The sequence below is a fragment of the Excalfactoria chinensis genome, chromosome 3 (assembly GCF_039878825.1).
Source record: "Excalfactoria chinensis isolate bCotChi1 chromosome 3, bCotChi1.hap2, whole genome shotgun sequence".
Classification (NCBI taxonomy): domain Eukaryota; kingdom Metazoa; phylum Chordata; class Aves; order Galliformes; family Phasianidae; genus Excalfactoria; species Excalfactoria chinensis.
Window position 1 is genome coordinate 68,259,195 of NC_092827.1, and position 20,124 is coordinate 68,279,318.

The 20,124-nt window shown below is 37.2% G+C and overlaps 1 protein-coding gene across 5 annotated transcripts in view; it reads right to left on the bottom strand.

Moving 5' to 3' along the window:
* The window catches only part of SIPA1L2 (signal induced proliferation associated 1 like 2), a 129,029-nt gene that overhangs the window by 93,546 nt on the left and 15,359 nt on the right, over nucleotides 1-20,124 (bottom strand). For all 5 annotated transcript variants that reach the window (XM_072330964.1, XM_072330963.1, XM_072330962.1 and 2 more), the window contains exon 2: nucleotides 5,891-5,963. The gene's annotated coding sequence lies outside the window, so the exon portion shown is untranslated. The remainder of the gene's footprint in view (nucleotides 1-5,890; nucleotides 5,964-20,124) is intronic.

A 20,124-nucleotide genomic window follows, 5' to 3' on the forward strand; every position in this document is an offset into this window, starting at 1 on the left:
GTTTCACAAGATCAAAATTGAAGATAGTTTTCTCCACTTGGATCCTGAAACATACTTCAAAAACCTCCATTTTTTTTTTTCCACTAGGAAAGGGAAGAAAAAACAACAACAGAACACCAAACACTGATCTGAGCCCGAGAAGCATATATTTTCTCTTATCACCCCATCACCTAAACTACCTAATCAAGGGAAAAGTGGCTTATGCATTATTCCTGCATCTTGACTATGAAAGAAAGAATTTCAAGTAACCTTGTGACCCAGACAAGACCTTTAAAATCATGGAATGTGTCAACGTGTTTTAACTTTTTTTCTGCCTTAAAAATAGACAGTGTTTCCCCTTTCCTTATAAACTGTCACAGAATGACATAATCACTGAATAGGTAAAGCTGGAAGGGACCTCTGCAGATCATCTAGGCCAACACCCCTTTTCAAGGACAGTCAGCTACAGCAAGTTACTAAGGACCACAGGTCAGGGGGCAGTCAGTTTTTAAATACCTTTGAGGATGGAGAACCTACAGTCTACCCTAACAGCCTGTTCCAGTGCCTGAGAGCCTACACAGCACTCAGATGGAATTTCATGTATTTCAGTTTCCACCCATTCTCTCATCCTGTCACTTTGACTCTGCCAAGGACTCTATTTCCCTTCCTTGATTTGCCTCATTGGGTATTTGCATACATTGATAAGAATATCCACCATGTGTGATAAGCACAACCATCTGGGGTATCGGACATTCTTCCCAGTTTTGTATCATCAACAAACACGCTAAGTATGCCATCAAACCCATCAATTGGATCACTAATTAAAATGAAAGAGTACTGAAGACAGCATCAATCTGTAATGTACACACTAGTGATTGGCCTTTGGCAGGACTCTGTAGTGCTAATCACAACCCTCTGAGACTGACAGTTCAGCCAGTTTTCAGTCTTTCAATCACTCTCACTGTCTGTTTTTCAGCCCGTACAGATTGCTTAAGAAGATACTCCAAGGAATAAATTGGAAAAGCTTGCTGATATCAAGGAAGACAACGTCCACTGCTCTCTTCTTGTTCACCGAGCCATCCTTCTGTGATGAGATGGCTATCAGGTGAGTTAAGCATGACTTTCCCTTTTAAACCACCAGGCTAACCACTCTGCAATTCTCCGGATCCTTCTTGAATAGATTGACCCATGCTTTCTTCCAATCCTCAGGAACTTCTCTACATTGCCACGACATTTTGAAGAAAATCAGAGTGCCCTTACGCTGCTATCAGCCATCTACCTCACATCTCGTGGATACATCCCATCAATGCCATAGATTTCTTGATGTCCAGATTAAGTGTTCATTACCATAATCCACCTCTTTTAACAGCAAGTCTTTCTTATTCCAGGCTTAGCCTCCATTCTTAGGGGTCTGAGATACCTGAAGTCCACACTTATCAGTGAAGACAGAGGTGAAGAAGGTACTGATTATCTTAGTTTATTCTGTGACCTTTGCTATTCCCATACCTTTCTCATCTCCCAGTTTAATTAATCAGCTTAGCTTTCCTTTTACTACTTCAAGCACTTACAGTAGTCTTTTTCTTTTTGTTGTTCTTTACATCCTCACCATCTTTGCAATTGTAGATGGTGTGTGGCTCTCCCTGAACCTTTTCCAAATTCTCATTTTCTGATTTCTCACATTACTCATTCTGCTACACACTTCATTTCTCCAATCTCCACAGAGAAGTCGCTTCTTCAAAAACATGTAATTATTTTTAACCTACCCCTTCATACTGCACAGTTCTGGTAACAGCTGAAAATAGGTTCATAGAATATGTTCCTGACCTATTTTTGAGTTGATCTTCAAACACATTTGCATTAATTTTTCATTACTTCAAATATTTCTTTAGACTTTTTGCAAGAGCCAGAAACAAAGGACTTCAATTAATTTATCATAATCCTTCACTTTCCATGAAAGAAAAATATATATTCTAATTTATTTCAGTAAATGGATCTGTATAAAGAGATTAAGATGGTGTACATCTTCAAGTTTTGTCTTTTTTTTTCCTTCCCCTCTTCTCCCAAGAACTTTCTTTCAGTTCTTTTTATTTGGCTACTAGGGTGGTTTTATGTTTCTTCTTAGATCACTTTAGTGTGCACTAGAGTTATGTCAGACTTTTGCTCACAGAAAATAAATTCGTGGAGGGCTTTAAGACAACTTTATATTAGTTACTCCCAGTTTTTAAAAACAGCCTCTTCTTTCCCTTCCCTTCTAAAAGTTACCACCCTTTAGCAACTGATCCCAGATCTTCTTTCCTTAAATCCAACCTACTCCCTCCATTTTCCCTATGCCCTCTGCAAAACAGACAGCACAAAACTAAAACAGGAGACCTTATTATTAATTTGCATGTTAATCCAGCCTGACTTGTAATTTTAGGGAACCTTGCCAAAATTATATCATATGTCTTAAGTGATCAGTTAGGCACACCCTCCTTGCAGAAGCAGAGCCACCCACTGAAGGCTACCTAAGACCAAGTCTAGAGTTTGTGGAGTCTCCCTCCCAAGAAGATAAACTATGCCACTTCTCAATCACCTGCAAGGCAAAATAAAGGCTGCCTGATTTTCAGACGCAACTTTTTTGTGCAAGATTGATCTTGTTGACTCCTGTCATGGTTCCATTCAAATGAAGATATTTTTGATAACTTGTAATATTACAGCATTGTTCTCTCTGTCTGATAACTTCTAAGGCAAAACACTGCTTAAGCAAAAAGCGACAGATAAGATTCAGATATCCATATCATATTTCTGTTAATAAAGCAGAGCTTCATCAGATGTACTAATCATGCATTTGGTTATCTTATTTCATATTCAAGAATAGAATATTTATTGAACAGTCTTAGATGAGAAAGGGAAGGCAACTATTGAGATAAAGCAAGCAAAGGAAGACTATTTAAAGCAGATAAACTGTAACATGCAGCTATTGAGCATCCAGCTAGTGTAATTCCTCAGACAGGAAGACCAATTTTGCCCCTTGCAGCAAAGCATAAGATAGCCATAGCAAACCAAAGGCAAAGAAGGTCAGCTACTCAGACACTTCTAAATCTGTAATTATCTGAATAGATTGACAAACTTGTACAGATCTAAAAGGAATGCAAAAGCAATTACCTCAGTTAATACAAATCTCTGAATACATAGTAAGTTACACACACACAAAAAACATTCTTTCAGAGGACTTTCTCCTGGAAACACTATGTAGTTGGAAATGAAAACTAAAAGGATTTTTTATGTAATCAATACAATACAAACAGGAAGCACTTTTTAAAAGCACAAAATACAATTGCTTTTAAAGTATTATGAAGTGTAAAACAGAAACTGCCTTCAGTATTGTGGAATATTGTGGAAGGCCAGTCCTACCCACATCTGCAACAGGGATAGACACTACATAGGCAGCTGGGGTTTGACATTTTGCACTTGCTTCGGTCTGTCTCAAGTTTGTTTAGCTTGCCTAGTCAGATATTCAGTCTACAAAGAAAATATCCATGATGTGAACTGCATGACTGTACCTTGCTCAATCAGAACAGTAATGGTTCCTTGACATCGTACAGAGATAACTTAGAAAAGCTAAATACCAGCATGAACATTAGATGCTTACACATGATCTTTTACAAGGTTGGTTTGCCACCTAAGTAAACATAACCTAGACATGAACTTACAAACAATAAAACATGTGAGGGCATCTATCTAGAAAAACGCTCCATCTATTTTAATCTTGTTTTCCCACTCCAAAACAAGAATATTCTGGGAAGAAACATTCAAAGTAAGAACAGAAGTTTCTGATTGGCTTCAGTAATTATCTCTTACACAGAAAGTATGGAAGAGAACCGTAGTGGAACACCATCTTACTGCAGAAGTATGATGCTTGAATATACAGGAAATAAATAGATTTGAAGGAACACAGCGTCAGGCATCATTTAACGCAATTTGCTTATAATTATATAGAACATAACTTGTTTACATAAAATTAACCTAATAGTACAAAACCCAATATTTCAATTTTACCATTAATCAAAAAACTAGAATAGGCTGATCTCAGAGTATCTACTTATTTTCCCAAGTCTAAATGTACACAATTATTTATTTTGTGCTTTGCATTACAGAGATACAATAAAAAAGAGACTAATACTAAAAAAAATTATAGAGGCTGTCTTAGAAGCAGAATCATTACCCAAAGATTCTCTGCTTTTGCTTTTGACACTGTTTGATTTTACATTCATCTTATCCTCTTAATATTATTCAGTTAGAAAGAAGGGAGATAGGAAGGACTCATCTCCTCCTGCTGCCCCACCAAATCAGTCCATTACACTGAAAGAAGAAACGTGTACATAACATTTCCCTCCGGTACCCACTGAAGGTTAACTTCAGTGCTAATGCAAACACGCCAAAACTGTGAGTGCTTCCCTTAAATTAATCTTTTCACAATGTTATTTTCTCTTACAGAAGATGTAGAATTATAAAAAAATAAAATAAAATCTTTAATTATATCACAGCATACCTTAATTCTGTAAATTGTTACTACCTTCAACTTTGTATTTCCCATACACACATTTGATACATGCTCTACCTTAGACTGCCTTGTAATTGAATGAACCACAAGACACATTGTGGCTTTGTGCTATTTTGTTTCTTCTCTACAAGGGACATCACCTATGACTACTTTTCCCTCCCTCCATTACCTCTCTCAATCTGCAATATGAGAAACTTATAGAGCTATTTTCCAAGTATTTCATATATATCACTGCATTTACTTCAAGTTAATTTTCTTCATCTGAACGACAAGCAACTAAGCACCATCTTGAAATGCTTATTCAACTCCCACACAATTATACCCACTGTATCTTCTACTATTTGCCATTACCAATACTACAATATCCCAATCTTCAAAACAAAAACAGTCTTGACACATATTTACCAATGTCTGACAGTGATCAGATCACTAGACTCGATCACTGAAAAAAAATATTGATAAGGCAGACTCCTCTTCATGTCACAGCATTCCCGGAGAAGCCATAGGATAATACATGGTATTAATTTGATCAAATTGATGAAGTTTGTATTAGAATATTCCTCAAATGACTGCATATTGTTGAAAGTACCCAGTTTCATAAAAAAAACAAAAGCAGTTTTTATTCAGAAGTAAGTGTGCATTTACACACGATGTCAGGTTAAGTGTCCAAACTCCAAGCAAGTTATTATTCATTTCCTCACTGTGATGTAGGGAGCATATCTTTGTTAGATGACAGTCTGACTGTACTGAGCAAGCATGAAGCATTTATGATGCTAACCGGCTTGCTAAAGCTATAAGCAATCCAATTAGGCTAGATCAAGGAGCTTGCAGAATTAGGAGCTATAGGAAGATGACAGCACCTCATAATTCCTGTCACAGAACATACCAAGATAATTTTTGGTAACTGTAGGCTCAGAACTTTCTACAAACAGCTTAATCAGTCCTTATAAGGACACTAGTATAATATACTGGAAGAGTGTCACATTGCTGGTCACATGAGCTCTTTTCTAGAGGAAGGCGAGGCTAAGAGTTTTCAAATGACCAAAACTTAAAAAGCACTTATCCTGTGCATTAAGGAATGCAATAGTACTGTTTAACATCTGTATGATAACTGTTGCCTCAGCGATCGTATCATATACTTCCATATTAATGAGAAGTAACCTGCCAAGTCACAGATTTAAAAAAGACTGAACTTCACTTGTATGCCGAGCTTTATGAGCAATTCCCTTCAGGGTATCAAGAAGCATTTTAACAAATCTGTAAGAAATACAGATTTTGAGATGCCAAGCATCATGACAAACAGAAACAGAGCTGCCAGTTTACTTAAAAGGTGGGCTATATTTGTCATGGGTTAAAAATCTTGCTTACCTTTGGTTGGAAAGATTCTCAAAGGATGCCTACTTGAGTCTCTTCTTCTCTAACTTAAGTAATAAGGAGATACCTGCAAGTGAAACAAGACTGGTTCAGCTTGGTTGTTATTTTATTTGTTCATTTGTTTCTTAAACAAACACGTCCACTTATGATGTTAAGGCATAAAGCCAGAAAGCCCAACACAGTAACTTCAGAAGTGAACATTTGTGTGAGAATCTAATAGCATATGGAAATACAATATAAATAAACCCTAATGGCTTAAAAATTCAGCACAGTGCAACACATATCACGTTTATGTGGTATAACAGAGAATTTAAAGATGTTATTTGTGCAAGTTCTAAGCAATAAATTGGAACAAAAAGCTTCGCTGGGGAGGAGTGTAGGATGAAGGTGTAATAAACCACTAGCTGCAGGACTATCTGCTTGTTTCTTTATGGCTCTGCTTCAGCGGTCAAGATAAAGGGTGCACAGTTATTCATAGAATTGTATTTTTACAGCAAGTAACTCAGTAATATTTTCAATTACTAGTCTGAGAAATATTCATTATGTTCCATAAAATATTTTGAGGGAAGGTAATAGTCAGTTCTTTCCACAAAGTTTAAAAAAACATTCTGCTACAACCTGTGGAATGAATTCCAGACAACAGAGCATTTAACACTCTAAGCTTCACATTCTACAGGCAAAAAGAAAGTCCTTTAAACATTAACAAATTCGTCTAAACTAATGACTAATATAACTCTACCTCAAACATACAGAAATATTGCTAACTCAGGAAGAAGCAGAACAAAATATATATAAAATTATTATAGAGGACCCTCCTGAACCTCTAGGTAAAGGTGTGGGGAGCAGATTTCACTTCACTGTAACAGCAGAACAAGTCCAAGACCTCCTTATGAAACTGAACATATAACTCCATAGGGTTGATCTCAGGGTTCTGCAAGAGATGGCTGATGTGGTTGCTGAGCTGCTCTCCATCATATTTGAAAAATCCTGTCCCTAGAGACTGGAAAAAGAGAAACTCCCATTTTGAAGAAAGGGAGAAAAGAGGACTCGGGCAACTACAGGCCAACGAGCCTCACCTCTGTGCCAGAAAAGATCATGGAGCAGATCCTCCTAGAAGCTATGTTAGAGCACATAGAAAATAAAAAGGTGATCCAAGACAGCCAGCACAGCTCCACCAAGGGCAGACTTTGCCTGACCAATCTGGTGGCCTGCTATGATGAAGGAGGGGATGGCTTCAGTGGATGGGGAAAGGGTGACTGATGTCCAGGCCAGTCTGGATGTGTCTCTGGGTAGCCCGGTCTAGTGGTTGGCAACCCTGCACACAGCAGGGGGGTTGAAACTAGATGATCTTTGAGATCCTTTTCAACCCAGACCATTGTTTGATTCTATTTCAGATAGGTCTCTCAGATCAGCATACAGAGATACAGTACATAAAACCATCTACCATTATGGTTATCTAGCTATGTATGTTATCTGTGTTAACACACTTTCAAAAGCAGTTTATTTTATCATGATCTCAGATAGTAAAATTGAGCTTGAAAATACACAATGCTACATTCATTTTGAAAGAAAGGAAAACACACAGCAGGAAGCAATGCTATTTCCTCTACTAAACAACCACCATAAGGATAAAAATAATTCTACACAGTATTTTACAGAATAGTGTCTAAAACGAAAAAGCACACAGAGTTCCAAGATTCTAAGTCAACTACAAGTCTAAGTATTATGGTCCTTTCCAACTCTAAGGGTTCTATGTTAGATAAAAAAAATAAATAAATAAACAAATTGAAAACACCCTGCCACAAAGAATTGTGATTGCCTATTTATTACGTGTAGAACGTGGAATCCATTGATCCATAAAATAAAGTGAACTTCAGAGAATTGAATGGCTCTTTCAAGAGACAGACAAGCAAGAAAACACTAGCCTTTGTCCACATATTGGTATATTTTTAATCCCAAGTTTGAAAACAGCACTGCACTGAGAAAAGAAATTAAGAACTGAAAAAAATTGGCACGTGTATGAAGAATTCATGGTCTTATCAGCATTCTAAGAGCTTTCTTCATAATATCTTGCCCTAACATGCATGAAGATGTGCAATTGAAAAATTACTCAAAACACAAGTTCCTTTAAGTTCATGTAAGTTAGGAAACTGCAAATCAGAAATTAGAGGAAACCATGCTTATTTTCTTCAGTGTACCTTAAGACATCTTTGTAATAAAAGACTTCTTAAGAATCCTCTGGGTAAGACAACTGTCATACATCTGGACATCTCTCATTTCACTATTCCTAGAGAACAACCAAGGATTGATTTTTTTTCCCACCACAAAGTAATACATGCATCTGTTCTGCATGTCTGTTAGTCCTCTCCTTCTGTTTTTCTAAGTGTCCCCTGGAATTGAAAACCAAGGCTTTGCTCCCACAGGGAACATCACTGAGGAAGCCAACTTGGTCAGCGACAAGGCAAAGAAATGGTCATTTAAGATTTTAAGTTTAAGGAGGCCAATTCTTATTATAATTCCCATTTGGCAAAAGGTCAGACATTCAAACAGCTGCCTTGCCATATACCACACACTATTTTCAAAGGTTAGAAATACACTCATCTTGATCTCAAATTCCCATAAACACAACTAGTTGGTACAAGACAGAACACAGAAAACAAGCAGGAAAAAAAAAAAAAAGGCCAGTATACAAAGCATGTAATGCTGGACATTAAATCACCACAAATTCTTCCTTCCTTTTCAAACCTGATGTGAAAACAATCTTCCCCTGAACCCCTGGTGTTATTTACACCCAATCTTTTAGTATCTTCTCTTCCTATTTTCCTATCAGAGAAAAAGCAGAGCATCAGTACCAGACATTTTTTTTCTGGAAAGTTTTATTCCCCTCTAAAAAATGTTTTGTCTATAGAGAAGAAACTGATTGTCCAGAAAGAATGGCTTAGATGGACAGCATCCAGGTCAGGAAAGCCCAGTTCCAAAGTTGGCTTCCAAGTGCTCTGAACACTATACAGATGGTCACTATACGGATAAGCTCCATAGCAATACAGTATATCCAGAATAACAGCTTACTGCACATTCACTGTAGAGTTGATCTATATAGCAAGTCTGAAGTATTGTGGACACACCTGACTACAGTAGAAGAATTATAGATAAAACAGAGGAAACACACATATGATATAATTTGTCATTAACTATATCTATCCTGCTTGGATTCCTAGGCAAATCTGCTGTCTATCCTCTCAGCTTATATACACAGGTCCCTCTGAAGATAATGCCTCCTACTTATTTCCATTGCAAACTACAACGTATGCATAGAATACAATAACACTATTTGATAGAGCAAATTCTCTGCTTAACAAAAAAAACTAACAAACATAACACTGTTTTTCAACATAGTCACCACCTTTAGCCAGTTTACACAGATAAACTGATCAAGACGCTCTTCATTTTCTGGTGTGATAGCTGTGCATGGCCATCCAGAACATGGCTTGCCTCATCCAAGCCTGTCACCACTGCCGAAATGCACTACCAAGCAACCACCTCACTGTGCTCACATCCACTGTTTGTTTTCCAGAAGACTTCAGCATGCATCAAATGTCAACAGGTACAACTTCTCCTCATAGAGGAATACAGTGTCACACCTTTGCTTCATATGCATTTCTATGATAGATGTCATTTAGCATAGAATAGTCAGACTGCCCCTCTGCTGTTATCGGTCAGATAACAAAACAGAATGGAAAAATCAGTGGGAAGGTTCAATCCCTGTGCTGTAATGTCACTAACACCTGCCTTTGACACTGTAGGCCGACATCATAAAATAAGAGGCACTACTTTCAGAGCAGCTCTCATATAGAAACATGACATTTCAATATAACCAGATTATTCTGAAATATTTGGAGATATTTAAAATGCCTAAAATTCACAATTCTTACCAGCTAAAAGGTTCTTGTTGGTTCTAGAGAAGATGCATGAAAACTGAATAACTAGCCACAGAAATTAATTTCAAAACATAAGCAAGAATAGGACAACTCGATTCACGCAAGAATTACTGTTAGCATATATCACAAGTCAAGTAAACCTTTGAAGTATACATGTGGACTGCACATATTCTCAATCTAATTATGGTATTTCTTCAGGAATGGCGACAGTAATTCAGAGGTGGCAGATTTTTAAATAAAATTCACATTCCATAAGCTCTTACCTTTTATTCTGAAGTTCGGCCTATACCCAATCAAGATCTTAAAATGATCATATAGGACTTTGGACTAAACCGAAGCGTCCCGTTCTAACTCCTGCTTTGATTTCAGCAAGTAAAGGGGTTATCTAGCACTTCTCAGGGTCAAGACTGAATTGATTACATGTGCTTTCCTGCTTGTTTCCCCTCTGAAAGCTAAACTCAATTTATCTCCATATAAATTCCAATATTCTAAACACAATAGGTTGATCTCTGTAAAGGCACTTTTCCTTCCTTTCATACAGAAAATATCCTGTAAACAGCCTATTTCCCACTCTTTAAGCCTTTGTTTACAGGAAGGAAAGGCAACAGAAACCTTACCGTGGAACAGCAAGAGCTGAAAGGTTCTGCTTCATTTCTTACTGTGCAGGTGTTTCATACATGAAATCTATTGTAATTCTTCGTTTCAGAAAGAAAACACGCTGCTTCTTTTTGGAACACAGACCAAGAAACAAATCAGAAGAATAAGCAGCATGCCTCACTGAGAAACAAAACAAAAATAAGAAATGAACAAGCCATAAGTAGGATCCATAGTGTGCTTTCTTCTCTCTCAGCTCTGGTTAATGGGACACAATAGTAAGAGTCACCAAGGTTTAGACAGTGAAACGTAAGAAATGCACGGACCCAAACATACAACTAATAATCCTGATTAAGCATTCACTTGCTTTGTTTTGCATTCCTGCTCTCCCAAAACTCCACCCTTACCTTTCCTTTTTCCATGCAGCTCCTGTTATAATACTATCAAATAAAACATTTTCTCAAGGCTTGGGAACTTAGTAGCTGCACAAGCTAGTACCTATGCTTTTAAATTTGAAAAAAGCCTGGTTTGGGACACCACTTTTTAGTTATATTTTTTTTTATGCTGACATATGAACAAGGCTTTTCCTCTGAATCCATAATTTTTCTTGATTTCATGCTTCCCAGACAAACACAAATCAGGATCCTGGCCATCTCTGACCATTAAAAAAATAAAAATTAAAAGCCACAAACAACACTCCCTTAATTTACAGGCTTCAGTAATACCAATTCTGGTTGCAAGTTGAAGTCTATTTACAACTCAAGCTGATACTCTCCATCTAGAGTTTCTTCTCAAGCACTATCTTGAATCAAGCATAACTAAGCATCAAAGAAGTCATGGAAAAAAAGGAAAAATAACTCATGTTGGCTCAAGACAACTGATAACTCAGTTTACACGTGCTTGCGAGTTTCTAAAATACTTAAACCTGTTCTAGTAAGAGTTACATTCTAAGATCAGTAATTCTCTATTGCACATCAAGGTGTGCAAAATGCAATTCAAAAAACAGCCAAGCAGACAATGATTAATAATGTAGCGGTTTACCATTCCATTTGAAAAGAAATCTTGGGAGTTAACACTATCACTAACTACGTAAAAGGTACTTTATTTGACCCAGGCTGGCTAAAGTTCATCAGCTACAGACCCATTTGGTTACAGTAAATGGTGGACAGTGATTAGTGGGATTCCACAGAGCTCTATTTTATGGATAGTCCTCTTTAATGTTTTCATCAGTGACGTGGATACAGGATTTGAAGGTTCTGTTTAATGAATTTAATCTCTTTTTTTTTTGACAAGGTTACCCACCTAGTTGACCAAAGGAAGCCAGCTGATCAAATCTTTTTGAATTTCAGCAGTTTTTTGCTGCCACACAGAATCCTTCTGGACAAAGTGTCCAGCATGTAGCTAGACAAAAAGATAACATGATGGGTGAATGATTGGCCGATAAATGAGGCTCAAAGGGTGATAATAGACAGCCTTACATCAGGCTGGAGGCTCATCACTAGTGGAATTCTCCAAGGCTCCAATTTTAGGGCCGGTTGGGAAGATTTAGGCAAGGGTGTCTTGTCAGGGAAGGGGCAGGTGAGGTTAGGAAAAACTTTTTCACCAAGATGGTGATGGTACTGGGCACCAAGCTGCTAGAGTTCGAGCAGCACTTGGAGAACATTTTCAAATATAGGGCTTGAATTTTGGGGTGTGCTACATGGAGTCAGAATCTAGATCCTTTTGGGTTCCTTCCAACTCAGAACGTTCTGATCACAGTAAATATTGCTCCTAGTTCTATGGAACAGTGACTGTGTATTCACTGAAGGAACTATATGATCTCCCACCTACGTGGATGCAGTGCTCAACTCTGGACATGTAGCTGACTGCTGAACAAGGTACAAAATTCAGATAACCAGACAACACCACCCCAAATGCCATTTCACAGTTCAATGTAACAGGAAGCCAACTATAAGGACTAGGTAGACCAAACACAATTTGAAGGTGAAACAGTGTGATCCACATGTTAAACCAAAACATTTTCATTAAAACATACAGTTACTCAGAGCTTGTTAAAAACAACATGACACAGTTCAGCTTGAAATGGAAAGCAACGTGATCAGTTGGGGAAACAAATTACATCTCTGCAGTCTGAATACTTAAGGAAAGATTTGCTAATTAGATGTAATTAATTACACAGTAGTACTTGAAAAGTGATATCCATTCTGCTTTAGACTACTTAAGTCTCAGATTGACTGATGAGAAGAACTGTCTATGGGACCTGCTGAGCTACCTATAATTTCAGATAATCCTTTCTGAGATGGAAAGTAAAGAGCACTCATTAGATAAGTGATGTAAGGTGGACAGTACTCTTCGGAACATAAATAGGTTCACCTTTAGGACATGCTAATTTTCCGATATACACTCAAGAGCAACTCTATCCTTCTCCTGAAGAAGAAGGAAAATCAATTAGCCCTGCTTGAACTTGGAAGAGTTCTTCAAAACTCAAAAGTGTTATTGATCAGAAAAACAGAAAAAGTAAGCTAGAGAAAGCTCTGCCTTCTGAAACTCCTTTTCAACAAGCAAATGGTCTGTGCGCTATGCTAAAATGATCTTTATCACAAATAACCCATCACATCACTATATGCTTTCCTATATACAATACATTATATGTTGTCAATTTATTCCTCTTCATTAAAAAGTAATAGAGCTAAATCTTTACAATCTACATTTTTAACATGCCACCCTTGTACAAACAAAAAGGGGCTTTTAATGTCCTGCACTGAGCAACACGAGTTTCACAATGAGAGATTAGCAGTACTTTTGATACCCACTAAACAGAAAAAAGAAATGACAAAATACAAAAGTGTAAATGCTTAAAATTTTAATGATATAGACAAATTATCAGCCTGAACTGAAGTTACTACACAAGGCAGAAATCACTGACTACATCCATAATCAAGTAAGTAGATGAAGTAAGTCAACTATAAAGATGAAGTAGCATTGATAATTTTCTATTGAAGATAAGTGGAATGGAAAGCTACTGATGCTGAGTAAGTGCTTAGAAAAAGCAAAGATGCAGGAATCATTCGAAAAGTCATAAAAGAAACACGCTATTCACAACAGAAATTTAGTTAAGTTTACAACATTCACACAGAAAATTTTAAAATTTCAAATTTTGAAGAACTTCATGCTGTTCCCATAAGACTGCTCAATATTTTGCCCGTAACTTTTGTTTGGCGCTTTGTTTTGTTTTGCCCCTCTCCATGTGATGCAAAGAATAAATAAATAAATAAATCTTTATCAGCTGTTTTCTTCAACAGCGAGAAGTAGGGCAGACTTCAAATATTATCAGTGGAGAGGATTTTTCCTTTGTAGTGTTATTTTCTCTCATAAACAGGATTAGAGCTTTGGGAATAACGCCTCACTGTGTGTACAATATGCCTTCTTGGCAGTGTTGCTTGCTTTTTCAAATAAAAATGAGCCACAGTCACTCTAGAATGTGGTAATAAAAGATAGTGAATAGAGCATGAGCAAAAACCTAATTGGATGTAGATGCGTTCTTAAAAGTTGGTACCACTGCTCTAGTGGCAACACAACCAATAACACAACCCAACCAGGGAGCTGAAACCTCAACAAATCTACCAGGGATGAAGCAAGTTTAACTGTACGTTTTTGAGTATGGATCATAGAATCATGACAGTGATGGTTATAAGAGACCTCAAGAAGTCATACTCCTGCTCAGAGCAAAGCTGTCATCAGCACTAGAAAAGGTCAGGTATGGCTTTGTTTCACTGAGTCTTGAATATCTCTAAAAATGTAAAATTCAACAGCTTCTCCAGGCAGCCAAATCCTGGGCTACACTTCCCTTCCAGTAGTGTTCTTCCTCATGTCTAACGGGAGCCCTACCAAATCACAGTCTATGGTAACTGACCCATCTGGTACTGTGGAGAAAAACTACACACTATTGTTTTTGTAACTGCCCTTCTAGTACCTGTGTGATGCTCTCAGGTCACCTACTAGTTGTTGCTTTGTCAGGAAAAATCAAGTCTAGCTCTGTCAATATCTTGTGACAGGTCATGCACTCCAAGCAGTGGAGCTACTACCCAAGCTGCTGATGCTTTCCACTTCCTCAACATCTCCCCTGAACTGTGGGGAACAACAATGGATATTTAACATCAAAATATTTAATATACCTCCTAGTTATTTTAGTGGACAATAATAATATGGGTATTTAAAAAAACCAACACTTAGTTCACTACATTTAGTAATTGATTTCATCATTTTTTCAGTCAACACAAATATAACATCATAACACTTTCCATAGACACTTGTACATTTGATTGAAAAGCCCACTCAAAATTCTGTACAGCCCTCTTTCAACCTTAATTCTGCGATCCAACACTGAAAATACAGACAATGCCTCCAATTGCATTTAAATGTCTCCCACTTCCCTTTGAAGCATAGAGACAAAAATAGCATAACTGGTCATCAAATTCATTCCAAGAATATGAGTCTCATAATTTACAGCCATTGCTTTTTATAGTCAGCATTCAATTACATGGAATAACAGTAGAATGGAATAAGCCAGATTAAAGGGGCACACACTGAGTGCAAAGTACAGTGGAATATATAAGGAAAACATACCATAAAACATAAGGAATTAATAATCACTCTTCTATGGACTGCAGAGATCTGAGCTGAGAAATACACAATAATGCACTCTAACAAAAAGACTCTCTTTCACATTCAGATTGACTGTCTTGAAATCAATCAAAAAGTTCCAGCCCCTAAATAACATTAACTCATATCCCACAGATCACCATTTTGGTGGCAGATTTTAGCTACATGGTGAGTCTATTGTCAGTGACAACAAAGATAGAAGTCACCACAATTCCACCCAACAGGCAAACTGGGAGGAATAATACTTATGGAAGTTGCAATGCAAGATGTTTTCAACTACAGTAGTTATTCTGCATTAAAAAAAAAAAAAAGTGAAGCCCATAAAAGTGTAAACTTAACAGTGAGATTGGAATCATAATACATTACTATATATACACACATACAAATGGAAATGAATTCTTCTGCAATTACTTTGATAAAAAACATCTTTACTAAGTGTTTAAGATTCCCATCATAACTAAGGCCCTATATTTATATACTTACATTACAGTCTAGCACCTATTCTATTTGCCAGACAAAAAAAGAACCTATATGGCACTTTCCACATGTTTTAGTACAAGACATTTTGATTTAGCTAATTTTCTCATCCCTGATATAGCTGCAAAGATGGTTCATTCACAAGCAGTTTTAATAAACACAACAAAGCAAATTTGCAGAATCGTGGAATTTTTCATTATCTACAAGAGATAGTTTGAAAGTAATGTCTCCTGTTTTATTATGTTGGACTACAACATCACAGGCAGATACTGCGGGTAAAGCAGTAGAGATTGAATCTTCCCTCCAACAATTCCACTTCACTTTGTTACCAGGTGACAGAGAAGCAGCCTAACCAAACAGCATCTGACACAAAAGTGCATCACAAAGTGAAGGTGTGGCACTGAATTTCTCCATGCAGAAAATCTACACCCACTTTCAACTGCACTTGCTGAACACTTACGGTGATCTAACACTGGACACTGGTACACTGAGGTGGTTGGTGGTACATTTCAGCAGGGACAACAGCAATGTGAAAGACAAGTCACATTCCAGATGGCTGTGCACAGCCATCACACCACGAAACAGGGCATATTGATCAACTCATCCACATGAACTGGCTAACAGTGGTGACTACATTGAAAAATAGTGCATTGTTATTAGAGAATTTGCTCTATTAAATAGTGTGGTTGTAGTCTTTGCATCTGTTGAGGTTCCCATCGAAGCAGGAGGCATTACTTTCAGAGCAACCTAAGTACTGTATGAAAATCAGACACTATAGAACTACAGAAAGAAAACAATGCAAGAAAATTCAGCGTTAACCTTGTGTTTTACAGAAATTGGATCTACATAGTGAATCTTATCTACAGGTAAAGATTCACATTTACCAAGAGATATGTGAAGACCTTATTTAACAAGGATTTTCACAGACTCCATTGTCAAAGGGACATAAAAAAAACCACACAACACATTTAAATTACTGAATAATTAGCAAGAATTGACAGTTTCACATTGCCATGTGCCATATACAGTTATTTTCGTTCCATCTTCAGTTAAAATATTCTCTGGGTTTGTATTTTTAAAGAGGCCATCTGCTTCTGAACTTAAACAAATGGCCTTCACTGTGAAGCAGTTACGGCTATTGAGTATTTGTGAAACAGGAGCAATAGCCGCCTACGAGATGCTTAAAAATAAAAGTTTGCCAAAAGACTGTCCATGCTCCACATTTTTGGGCAGAGTTCAGCAATCAGCAAGGCTTTGCACCTCCTTGCATTCTGCTAAGTAGTTCAGACTGAACAGCACTCTGTAGATTTGGCACCAACATCATTCCCCATCTTCTGCCTTTAAAGTACTCATTTAGTACGCTGACCTCCAGTCTAGTGAACACAGTCTTCGGACTCATTAAAAATATTCATTAATTACAAGGAATTTAACCTGACCTGAAGCAAGCTTTCAAAGCTGCCAAAATTCTGGAAATACACAGCCTTTATCTCAGCCACTGAGTCAAATCTAAACCAAAACAAACCATTCTATTACAAAGTTTCAGTTGCTATTAGGAAGAAGATTGGAATAAAACAGCCTCAGAGTGCCTCGCAATTCAGTTACTTTGTGTGCAGCCACACAGCTTTAGCTCAGTGATGCACTTGTATAACAACTTACACCCACTAAGGACATTATTGACATTATATTCAGATCCAAAAACTGCAATAAAGAGCAACAAAACATAGCTGTCAAGTGATCCACCATTTCCACACATAGATATCCAGCATCCAAAAGAACTCCACAATTTAAATAATAAATATCAATTGCCTTAAATAGTAATCCCATTTTTGTGTCAATGACATTCTAACAGTTTTAAAGTGTAACAAGATGCATAAAAATAAAATAAAATAAAACAAAACCCAACAACAACACCTTGTATTAAGCCAATTCTACAGGCCAATGGTAACCTGTTTTTTTCTGTTCAGTTGCAAACCCAACATCACTGAAAGAACAAAGTGATCCACTTCAGTTCTAAGAGGGTTTTACTTTCTTGGTTTATGCATGGAACAGACAATGAAACTGCCAGTCACAGGTTTTCTCTTTCTGTATATCTGCTATGTGCACAAGCATGTACACACACATTTACTCAGCCTATCCCAAACCCAACAGTGGCTTCTGTTGCATTTTATTGCCTATTTAGTAGAAGGTTCTTCCCAAGAAATTCTAACTACACTGCAAGAATGTTAAGAATGAGACTGAGTGGCATTTAAAAAGTGCTTGAGACAACCGTACAACCATGATGCACACACTTAACCAGTCATTAGATCTAAGTACCTTAAATATCATCTGGCCTTACATTCCTCTTCTAATAACGTTATTTGTATTAATTGTCTGTCATGATTATCAGCTAGACAGTTCCTAAACAACTCACATTTTAAAACAAAACAGGTACAAGAAGTATTTTTTTTAAACTTAGTGTACTTTAAAGATGTATGGACTACAAGAAGAACAAAAAAGAACATACATTATATTTCAGAGTATGAGGAGGACACAATATTTTTGTCTGACATGACTTTTTTTATTCCCCAAAACAGGTGAAATGCAGTATCCAATGCTGATTTCTAAATCCAAGGGATACTGAAAAACTATCAGTGAACTTTTCTATGCAAACACAGGGGAAAAAGAAATCAGGATTCTGGACCTTGAGACTATGAAGGGAAAGATGAAAGATAACCTTTTAGGCATCAGAAATGTTTTAGGGAAACAAAAATAAGACAAGTGCAACAGGAAGGAGTAAGTTTACACCCAGACTTTGATTCTATTGTACTGAAAGTCACAGGTGAAAAGAATCTGTATCAGCTCTGTGGAACTGTGACAGTTCCATACAAAGACAGGCTCACTTTGTAGGGCTTTTATTTATTTCACGCCATTACAAAAGATAGCAGTCAGTTTTCAGGCAGATCTTTTTTTGTTCCATTGAGACCATAGGGTTAGGCCAGTTAGACTGGCCAGCCAAGTTACCCACTTGTGAACTCTGATATTAATAAGTTATTTTGTCATAAATTGCTCTTGATATAGTAATGGAAAAGTACTTGTGAACAACAACAACAAAAATTAGCAAACCTCAAGCTTGCTTTGTATGTCTTTCTGCTCAAAAATATCAATGCTGACAAAATTTTAGACCTACAACTCAGTCTGACCTAGTCAAAGAACAGGCAGACAGACATGAAGGAGATTCTTTTGATATAAGAAGGGAAACAAAAAAAAAAACCAAAACAAAAACACATAACAAATGAGTATAGCAATTTATACATAAAAAATAAACTTGAGGGTTTTTTTCCCCTCCAAATAATTATTCTTTTAATTTAACAATAAAATGAGAGCATTTTGAAAACATTTCTATGTATGGAAGTTATTCTTAATAAATACATGCTTCCATTCACTTGGCCTCCTCATTCTCCCTGCATTTAAGATCATCATAAAGGCAAAAAATATCCATTTTTCATTGATGCATTCAAGTATGGAGAGCCAAACAAATGAGGACCTTAAGCCCACCAATTCATTGAGAGAAATCACTGTTTGATGAGACAAACTTACAGATTCTTACTTGACTGCAAATATTATTAACTACTCTAATAAGATGATGCGATCTTTTTTAACCTACTTTCTCCACCTGCTAGTGCTTTGCAAGTTGCTCAACTTTGATCATAAAGATGTTACAGAAAAACATGCTAGTGGCTACAGTAGTCACACAGGAGGGAGGAAAAAAGAAAAGTGAATTAACAAGGATCCTCTATTAAAGCTTCCAGAGGTCCCAAGTCTTTGTATTGACTGTACACACCATGCAAGGTGTTAAGAAAAAAATCTAGTTCTACAGGACATAAAACCCTTTGGTCAAATTATGAGATACTCACGACATGCAGAATCCGAGGTGCTTAGAATCACAGAATATCCAGAGATGGAAGGAACAAATGAAGGTCATTAGGCTTATCTTCTGGTTTCAAAAATCCCAAACCTTGCGTCTGAAAGCTTAGTTTAAATGTTACTTGGCAGACTTGGCATAGAATATCAGATATCCCAAGTTGGAAAGGACTCGAAAGGTTTTAATCACCATCATACCTGAGTGCCAGACTTTACTATTTCATATATGCATATAACAGTCAAAAAGACCAACATAGTGGAATGGCAATACAGGAGATACAGTAACAAAGGGACTAGCACAACACAAAGGCATTACAAAGAAAAAGTGCTCACCTGTCTCTAAAAATCTAGGCTCACAGGGAAAACTCCACAATAGAGGGATCTCCTGGAAGAGACCCTTCCCCAGTGGCAGCCAGCCCTGAAATGAGGTCTAAGAGAGATGCAGCCAGGCTCCATCCCTTCTGGTCACGCAGCTGAATTGCCTTCACCTGGGCTCCCAGGGCTGACCAGGTCCTTTCCCCAGGTGTTCAATCAGTGGTTCAAGGCTGTGACTCAACAGTTGCAATACTACATGATAAAGCTTGCTAATCCTGAAGGTACCAAACAAACAAAAAGGCTAAGATTTGTAGTTTGGAATGTATTCAGGCACTGAAAATC